At 41.4% G+C, this 10,135-nt stretch overlaps 1 long non-coding RNA gene across 1 annotated transcript; it reads right to left on the minus strand.

Annotated features, from left to right (window-relative positions):
• Window positions 1-689: 689 nt before the first annotated feature.
• On the minus strand, window positions 690-9,509 carry LOC148223889 (uncharacterized). The gene is made up of 3 exons (XR_015803030.1): window positions 9,190-9,509; window positions 9,013-9,071; window positions 690-1,842 (listed from the first exon to the last, which is right to left on the minus strand). It is a non-coding gene; the product is annotated as an uncharacterized LOC148223889 (long non-coding RNA).
• Window positions 9,510-10,135: the final 626 nt, after the last annotated feature.

A 10,135-nucleotide genomic window follows, 5' to 3' on the forward strand; every position in this document is an offset into this window, starting at 1 on the left:
TTCCAGACCATGTGACATCGTGCTCAGTGCATAAAACTGGGGATAAGAAGGAGGAAGTGGGGACATTTGGAGTTATGGTGCTTGTCTCCCCAAGTCATTGTCATGTGTGATGCAGCCTTGCTTTGCTGGAGACGGCCGAGCATGCTGTCCATGGGGAGCAGTGAATTAATTCCTTGTTTTTCTTTGTGTGGCTTTTGTTTTCCCTATTGAACTGTCTTTATCCCAACCCACGAGTTTTCCAGCTTTTACCTTTCTGATTGTTTCTAGATCCCTCTGGTGAGGCAGTGAGTGAGTGGCTGTGTGGGGCTTGGCTGCTGGCTGGGGTGAAACCACGACACGACCAAAATCTGCACCAACAGACTGCAGAGAGCAATGTGCTGCGTGTCTCAGGCCACAACACACAAGTGTCCTGAAGACATTCTGTATGTCGCTTTCCACACTCAGAACAAATTGTATCCACATGAAAGGAATTCTGCCACAGAAAAACTGATCAGAGAACAGGAATTGACTGTTGCTTAGACCATTTAACAGATGTAATTATGTGCAAACAGAATTATAGGTTTAGCTCTTTGAAAGTTCCAGATTCACAAAGCTGGGAATTGTTATGCACAAAATCACCTGGAAGAGGAAATTTAAACAAAAAGAATCAATTATAGCTGGGAAATATTCAAGAAAAGAGATGAAAAAGATCATAATAAATAGATTTTATTACACATAAATATATATAGATATATACACTGTATACATATATAGATATATACACTACATATATATAACAAACAATCCAATGAACAAAATAGTGTGATTAACATATCAATCTGCTTGAAAAAAGAGATAAAACAACCTTATAAATATGGATAATAATCTTAAAGGACTGAAAGCTGAGAGCAACAAATACTTATCAGTTTACCATTAAGAACTGTAGAAAGGTTAGCAGCAGAGGCAGAAATACTCAAGTGAAATCAAGGTACAAAAGGTTAAACATATGGAAATTAACTGGTCCAGCTAACTTGTAGTCTCAAAGTGTTAAAAGCTGGTGGAGAAGGTCATCAGACCTTTAATATTGGTTTTCAGCAGAGCAGTCATTAAGTTGCAGCTACCTGGCAGAGGACTGATGCTACTCCAATGATTGCAGGAACAATTGGGCCCTCCTCCTGCTCTGACAGAAACCCCAGGAGCACCACAGAAGAGCAGACAAAAGATCTGAGTTTAAGGCTAATAGTAGAGGTAATAACAAACAACAGGTTTATGGAAAGCAGATAGTAGCAAACAATATTGATAAATTTCAAACACTGGAAGTTTTCTTAATAAAGCCTACACCACTGGAAAAAAAATCCTGAATTTTTCTAAGATATTCAGCACTGAGTCACATAAGCATGAGAAAAATCAAACCCAGGTTCACATGGTTAAGTGAGAAAGGACGTTAGTTCTTTGATAGTTTTGAAAGTTATACAGAAACAGAGAGACAGCAATGTTTCTAGTGAGTCTCCTCTGGGGCTAGGTCATAGCTCTGTGCAATTTAATATTGAAATGAAAAAAAACCTCAAACAATTTAAGAGAAATTACAGAAATACTAGAAGAATATTGTATAAGAGAGAGTAACTGTTCCTCAGTAAAGGACTATGCAGATAAAGGTACAGATAAGTAACCATTTTTTAAAGAAAAAGGAAACATCAGTGGGATAAAAATGAGAGGGAGCATAATTCCAGTGAAGAACTGATGAGAAGGAGATCAAAAGTATCTTCCCAGGACAAGGACTTCAGTGACAACTGGAAAAGTAGTCAGACAGCAATTCACCCTTGGGCGACTTCTCTTTCTTCCAGGCCAAAGCAGGAGTAGGTGCTAAATAGATGAAGGCAAAAGAAACGAAACAAGCTTTCATTTGGTGTCACTGCAAGAGAAACTGAATACCTGCTTTGAAGGAAATGTATAAATTTTTAAAAAGTGAATGCACCCCACCCACAGAGAGCACCATTGTGGAGAGGTGTGATGCTGAGCCCCAGTCTGTCTCATGGGGCAGGGCAGTGGCAGGGCTCTGGCAGGTGCTCCTCAGAAACCCTCCTGAAAACTGCACACGTTCAACACTCCCACAGGGAGACCCTGTCTCTGCAAACTCTAACTTGAAAACAAGTATTTCACTTGAAAAAACGTAAGAAATTTGGACGGTATAAGGAGATGCATGATTTCAGGAAGAGAGGCAAGCTAAGAGAGTCTAAGCAGCATTGGAAAATGCTAGGCTAAAACTAAAAAAAGGTAATTTAAAAGAAATATTATCTCTTGGAGGGAAAAAAAAAGGTGCACAGACTGACCACATCAATGATCCAGCCATCTGTAACATACCTTCTCCAACACAGATGAGACAAGTACAAGAACACCCTGAGATCCCGGCCTACAAAAAAATCACCATCCATAATTCAACTGTCTAAACAACAAGCTTGTGAAAAGTGTCCAGTGGACATAATAAATACCCTCCAAGAGTCTGAACAGCAGAACACAGAGCTCTAAAACTGAGCAACTTGAACAGCGGGTGGAAAACACAGTCATTCCCAGATGTCCTGAAGGATGGTATTGGCAGAGTTGTTTTACAATCACGTGGCCAAAACCAGAAACCAGAGAGTTCTCCACTGCTCTGCAGGTGTTATTAAAAAAAAAAAACAAAAACAAAAGAAGACCAAAAAACAAACCAAAACCAAAAAAACACCCATCAGAAAAATCCCCGAACCCTTGCACCTATCCACTCATCCAGGAAAGGCAGCTGTGCACACAGTGAGGGCACCCAAGGGTTCACGAGCCCACGTTAACTGAAACAAACCACAAAACTGCTGTCGCTTCTGAAGGGACCTGGCAAACCCCATTTTACCACAGAAATACAGAGCTTATTTTTCAGCTGCAGATGTACAATTTGGAAATTGAATGCAAACCTCGGAAAGACTCAATTGTTGCAGATACACTCTAAAGAATTAAAAATACACTGTGGAGAATAGATAAGAGCTAGATATCAATCAGATTTAAAAAAATTTTTAAAAAACCTCAAACCAAAACAGCTGCTGCAAGTCAGGTTTCATGAGAACTCTGATTTTGAAAGGTACTGCTAAGGTACAACCCTGTAGACTTCTGGCCCTGTTTTCAGCTCAAAGAAGTAATCTCATAATCTGAAAAGAAACAAATAAAAATATATTTGAAGACATGAAAGTAGTTAACTTGGAGATACCATGGTATTCTAAAAGTATGAATGAAGCGTTTTTGGAGTTTAAGAAATCTAAGACAAAGAGCTACCAGGATAAAAATGGTCAGACTCGTATTCAACAAGCAAAGCAAAAGAGCAATTTACTGATAGTGTTCTTTTTGTTGGTTTTGTTCTGGCACAGTGCCCACAGCCCCAGATCCAAATCCTGCTTTTCTTCAGTCTTCCTAAGAAGTTGCCCCCAGTCTGAGAATCCGAATTTAGTGGAGAGGGGACATGAGGTAGGCAGGGTGGGGATTCTGGGCTCAGTTCAGGTGCCTCACTAGACATACACGGAGCACATGCAGATTTACACAGTAGCCTTGCATAAATCTCCACCGGGCCTGTTAGGTCTTCCAAAGTGGTGTTACTCCTAGAGTCTTCAAAAGATAGCTCTTCAAACACTCCATCACCTCTTCTTTTCATCAGCAGCACAATTTACTTTTTATTCTATCTTCCCTCATCCTGGGAAGAGTGTGGACTGAAGTATGTGTCCTGGAAAGCACCTGAGGAGAACAGCAAGCCCAAAGCACACCAGCAGCAAGGTCAGCCCAAACTGCTGAACCTCAGCACAGCTCCTTCCAGCCAAAACCACCCTAGAGAGTAAAATGTCCAGCCTGCTTGCAAAAAACTTTTCTCTTTACAAGCAGTTGCAATGCAAAATAGTGTGCCATAGAGAGAAGGAAACCTCTTATAAAAAAAATATTGACTTCTGGAATTTATTTAGGTCGACACCAACGGGACTTTCTCAGAGGGAGGAAAACTTTTTGTGAACTAAATGTTTACCTCCTTTGTGGGAACAGCAAATTAGGTGTTTACTCCTTCAAGCAGCAACAGAAGCCAATACACCTGTTCCTTCCAGATTGTCCCTGCTTTTTTTGGCATGTGATACCCTGAAAATGGCTCCAGTGATCTGCCATGGGAGGGCCAGGCAGTTTGATAAAACAGGTTGAAGCATTTGTTTCTTAAGTACTAAAAAAAACCCAAAATAGTCAATGGTTGTGCTGGCTAAGAGAATATACTGCTTATTGCTGCATTTTATTATTTCTGGCATCAATCCCACAGAATATTGAAATTAGACTAAAATAAAAACTGATGAAATGTGGGTAAAAACAAACATGCCGCATATATTTATGAAAAAGCCTTAAACCCTGTATGGCTGTGCCTTTCCTCATGGGGTAAGGGATAGGATCAGAGAGATGTTATCCATGTTCTGATCAGTTGCTGCCCTGTGAACCACCCAGCCCCAGTTCCCACCCCTGGGAAGGACAGGGTGACAGGAAGGGCACATAAATCCCATCCTTGATCTGCCATGTGCAAACTTGTGCACTGCCCCCACAAAAAAACAGCAGGGAAGGACTGAGGGGTGGAGCCAGAGTAAGTGTGAAACCCCATTTAAGCATCTGCATTTCTCTGGTGGCACCTTGCATCAGCTGTCACCAAGCCACCACAGCCTGGTAGGTGACATTCAGTATATTTATGTATATGGAAAGCCACAGCTGGATTCAAACAAATTTTTTTCCAAAAGTGATGGGCTGAGAGAAGAGAACATTAAACCTGAGGAGTTAGTTCACAGTCCTGTGGAAAAAAAACATTGTTTTTCTCAGTATCAGTCCAAACGTGCCTTCAGTGTCAGAAATTGTGCTGGCTTATGTAGGCAACCCAGCTCAGCCCTGGCCAACAAATCTGAAGAGTAAAGACATGGATTAAAAAATATAAAGGGCTTATGCAAAGGAGCCAGACTGAAAGGTGTATTGAAATTCCCTTTTGACCCTACACTCATCACACACCTTCTAATCCCTTTGGTGCATCAAATGCCTCAGCCCTGAGAGCTGGAAAAGGGTAGCTCATCCTCTGGGCACATCAGCACTTGAGGGAGGTACAGCACTGGCCCTGCCACAGCCAACACCCTGTGCAGAGAAACAGCTTATACCAGCAAAAAAAAAGTTGTTTTGCTGGTAGGAATTAAACCACTTTGCTGAACAGATTACATTATAACAACAAAAAGGCCTTTTGATGGTAGGACTGAACTCACAGTAGGGATTTTACTGTTGTAATTATACTACTGCCATGCCAGCAAAACTTTTTAAGCATAGGCCGACTCCCTGCATTTTTATCTTTTCAGTTTAAAAGGTTACACAGAGGCAGAAGTTATGAAATGGTACCTGGCATGGGGAGATGTCTTAGCCCCCTAGAAAGCAATTCATCTTGCAATGGAGAAGGCTCCCAAGAGCAATCTCCCAAAGGAGCCACAGTGATACAGCAGCTCTAGAGGTGTGTCAGGGGACTTGAAGTTGTGGTCCAAGGGGTTTGCAGGTGTGCTCAGAATGCAAATATTTTTTTTGGTGAAGACTTTGGTTGGTGGGGTTTTTTTAGAGTACCTCTTTTGAAATGTTTGCATCTACTGTGCTTATAAATCTGGAGGGGGGTGGGGGATATTAATTCTAGGGAAGAAATTCTGCAGTGATGAAATGGTGTGCATATGCAGATCAAATCAAATTGCAATCCTTTGGGAAAATCTGACTGTGTAAGTGCTCCCTATTCTGGATGTGCCAATTCAATAGCATACATGCTTTTTATATATAATGTAACGCAAGAATAAGAAACTTAAGACACATTTAAAGAGGAAAAAAAAGGGTGGAGCTCCTTGGCAACAGCTCTAATCCCTTTGAAGGCTCCGGCATCTGCTGAGTCAGGCACTCCCTCCCTATGTTTTAGTTTACAATCAGCCACTGAGTCACAGCAAGTTCCTGACTTCCCTGTTGGAACTACACTGTCATGAACTACAGTTGCATATTTTTAGGGATTGGATCCTTTTATTTAATCTCTTTGTTTTTGTTGTGGTTGCTCGATTATAAATAAACAAATATTGAATAAATAAATCAAAATAAAACAAAAATAAAGGAGTACTGAGCTCTCAGCTCTGCGTACAGCTGCAAGAGACTTGTTCTCATAAATGCTATCCTCGAGCCACCAAGCACTTCATTCTTCATGAAGTCATTGAGCTGGAGAAGCATTTTGCAGACTGGCCACGGGATCCCCACATGAAGCATCTGGAGGTAGGATTGCATTAACAAAGCATTCTGCCCTGCTGGATAGACCTTGCTCCCCAGCAGCAGACTAATTAGCCAGGGTGGAGCCCCATTCTGATATAAATCCGTGCTAGCCTGGATGTCTTTCTACAGGGCTTCCCAGTGCCACGCAGACATGGGGATGTGGCCTGGAGCCAGTCACCAATCCTGCCTTATTTCCTCATCCAAAAACTGAAGATTCAGTCTGCCTGCCAGCAGAAACTCCTATTGTGAAACTGAGTTTGCTGATATTTGCAATGCATTTAAAGGTGTGTCTTAGTGGAAAAAAAGTGTCCAAACTCCAGGTAGGTCATAGGAGTAAAGCCGTTTCTGATTTTAGCAGACAAAACATCAGTGAACAGCATTTCATATGCACAGAGTTGAGCTAGTATTCCTCTTTAATCAAGTTAAGTCAGGTCTCATTCCTCCCCCTGCCAATTATTTAAATCCCATCTATCCACAAAAGCCTCCAACCCTGCTGTGGTGGAGCTGTTGACTCACATTGTGTCTCAAACAGGGGGTTACAATTCACCGACCTGCAGTCATCACCAGCGTGGATGGGGAGCAGCTCCATGGGAATGTGTCAATGCATCCTCTGGCACATCTCTGTGCTGCCCTGGCACTTGCCAAGCCCACAGAGATCCCAGAGAAGTTCCCTGGGAAGAATTAGCATAGTGGGTCGGGCAGAAACTTCTCCAGCCATCAGTGGATGTGCCACTAGAAACCTCAGGAGAGCACGATGCAGGTAAGGCCACTGAAGCACCCAGGTTACCCAAGAGACATCATAATGACCCTTAGGACTGTCCAGTGCAAGGAGATTAGCTCTAGGCAATTCTGCATCAAAATATGCTCTGCATCAACCCATGCCAGGGAACTGAAACCACGACCCCATCTCGGTGCTTCACAAGGACATTAGAGAGGAAATGCTGAGAAAATGCAACGTGACTCCTCATGGAAGAATGATTTCTGTCTTTTCTTCACAATGTTTCTTGAGTTTAATAGAAGCATCAACAAACTTAGCTATTAAGATCTCCTTTGCTCATCAGCAGTGTTTCTATCTCTAGGCGGAACTTGATATCTGCTTAACAGTGCAGAGCAAATTTATAGGACAGCTTAAGGTAGGAAATAATGAATTCCACTTCAGCAACTGATAGCACATAATTGTGTGTAGATACAGTTTGTCACACTGAAATGCATGATAATATGCAAGCTCTGGGGTTCAGTTCTTATTTTCCTCTTATTGTTTAAAGAAATATAAAAAATTTAGAAATATTAAAAAATGGAAATAAGTTCCATTAATTTAGTCACTTCTAGTTCAGTGAGATTCTCCATTACTTTTTAAAATGTACTCTTAACCTGTATTTTTTAAAAAGTAATTTTGAGTGCTTCTTTCCCATTTTTCTCCCACATTCTTTCTGTAGTTTTTTTTTTTTATTTCCGTGTACATTACATGAAAAGCATCCATTTCTTTCATCACATTATTTTCTACAAGTTTTCAACATTTCTTCAGCTTTGGAAACATCACAGAATGTCGAAAAAAAAAAAAGAAAAAATATGTATGTTTAAAAGACTAAACTTTAAACTTGTAAGGAATGCCTTTTAATGATAGAAAAGCTTAAAGGAAGAGAGTGAAATTTATAAAAGCTAATATTTTACCACCAGTTTTATATTTCAATTATAATCCCTTAAATATTAAAAAGCCTAGCATTTCATTTAAGGTTTTGATGTAAAAAACATATTTTCATTGAAAAAAATAAGCTGAAGAAAAGAATTTAACTTAGTCTGAAAACAGTGACTTTTATCGCTGAGGGCATGGAAATTAAAAGCAGTCATGTTTACTGAGGAGCTGACTGTAAGGGGGCAAGGTCATAATTTACACGTAATTACTGGTTTGCACTATCGTTTAACCACTACTGAGATGAATTTGTTTTTCTTCCTTCCCTCTTCCTGTGCCAAGGTAGTGTTCAGCACACTTCTTATGCATTAGATGTTCTTGTGCAAATCACTGCTTTCTGTGGCTTGTGATTCAATAGCAAACACTGCTGTCATAAACAAGGTCTGCATCTAGAGATAGCTCTGTATTTTTTGATAATATTTTCAGTTAGTAAGAATGTGCCATCAGCACATAATTGCAGACATGCATGCCATGACAAACAAACATGAAAATATGGTTGACTGCAGTAAATCAGGAATATTTTAAATATGGGGTGTGTCTGCCTTTGTATAGTACATACAGTCACACCAGACTCCTTTGCATTAATTCAAATAGAAAATATCCAGCCAAGTATTCTGGGTGAACCTATAAATCATACTGTTTCCCAAGGCTGAGAAATATATGCTTCTTGGATAACTTTTGAGGAATTTGATTTTCAGAACTGGCCAAGATTTTGTTAGTGCTGATTGCTTTGTTAGTGCCCACTTTGAAAACACAGTGTCCAGTAAGAGGTGAGCATCCTCACTCTGGGAACCAGCTGAGGAAGACATCAGGTGCAAAAAAACAGAGGGGCTCAAACTCACTACACATGTTAGTAGTTTGACCTTTATATCAAAGCTATTTTAAAAATAGCAAGATTTTGTTTCAGCATTTGATGGTGGCAAGCCAGACACTCCAGCTAGAATAAAGCCATACACACTGATATCAGTATTTGTGTGCCCAGTGGAGAGCTACTGGCAGCCACCTATTCAGTGGCAGCTCTCCCTGCTGCAGCCAAAACTCACCTTATCCATGATGGTCTGTTGACATTTACTTCATGTATGACCCATTGTGCTGAGAATTGCTTGAAAAATAATGACAGAAAGTTTGCTCCCTCATTGATATCTTCAACCTTTGTTCCAAACTCCTGCCTTCAAGGGAAGTGCAAGGTTTGAAATGGACATGGGATCTTGGGACTGTACCTGCTCCTCCTTGGCAGCCTGTCTGGTAGTCCTCATATGACACCCATAGTCTGAGCTTCACATTCTAAGCCAGCTACACCTCAAAATTCACAGTGAAGGTAGTTTGCCTGGGCTACCCAATCTTCTTGGCTCAACAGTTAAGATTTTAATCACTCCTCCAACTTGCATTTACACAGAATTTCTAGAGACGGGATGAGTTCCAAGCTGGGACGAAATAAACTTCCAATTTCTCCACAAGACAGAACACTATTCTCTCCCTGGCTCTGAGAGGCTGATTGTGGGTGAGCTGGTGCAACCCTCCCATTCTTCTGCAGCTGCCTGTGCCAAGGGCAGAGTACTGTGGGGCGTATTCACACAGTGCACTCCAGAGCATCTCCCTGCACACAGGCTGGCGAGATAGGAGGGTGGGTGGCTATTCACAGAATCACAGAATTACTGAGGTTGAAAAGAACCTCTAAGATCCTCGAGTTCAACTGTTAACCCAGTACTGCCAAGTCCTCCATTAAATCATGTCCCTGAGCACTAGAGCTGCATCTCTTTCAAGTACTTCAAGGGATAGTGACTCCACCACTTCCCTGGGCACTCTGTTCCAACACTTGACAACCCTTCCAGTGAAGATATTTCCCTAAATATGTAATCAGATGCTCCTGTTGTTCAGCTTGAGGACCTCTCACTTTTTACCTGAGAGGAGAATCATCCCTCACCTCACTACAGCTTCGTCTCAGGTAGCTGCAGAGAGCAATAAGGTCCCACCCCAAGCCTTCTTTTTCCCAAGGTTAAACAACCCCATATGCCTCAGCTGATCCTCATAGGAATTGTGCTCCAGACTCTTCACCCACTCCAGTGCCCTTCTCTGGACTCAGTCCAGCACTGCAGTGTCTAAGTAGGTCCCCTTGTCATAGAAGGAGATCAAGTTGGTCCAGCAAGACCTGCCTTTCATTAACAC

Source organism: Sturnus vulgaris, chromosome 4 (assembly GCF_052056855.1).
Source record: "Sturnus vulgaris isolate bStuVul1 chromosome 4, bStuVul1.hap1, whole genome shotgun sequence".
Lineage (NCBI taxonomy): Eukaryota > Metazoa > Chordata > Aves > Passeriformes > Sturnidae > Sturnus > Sturnus vulgaris.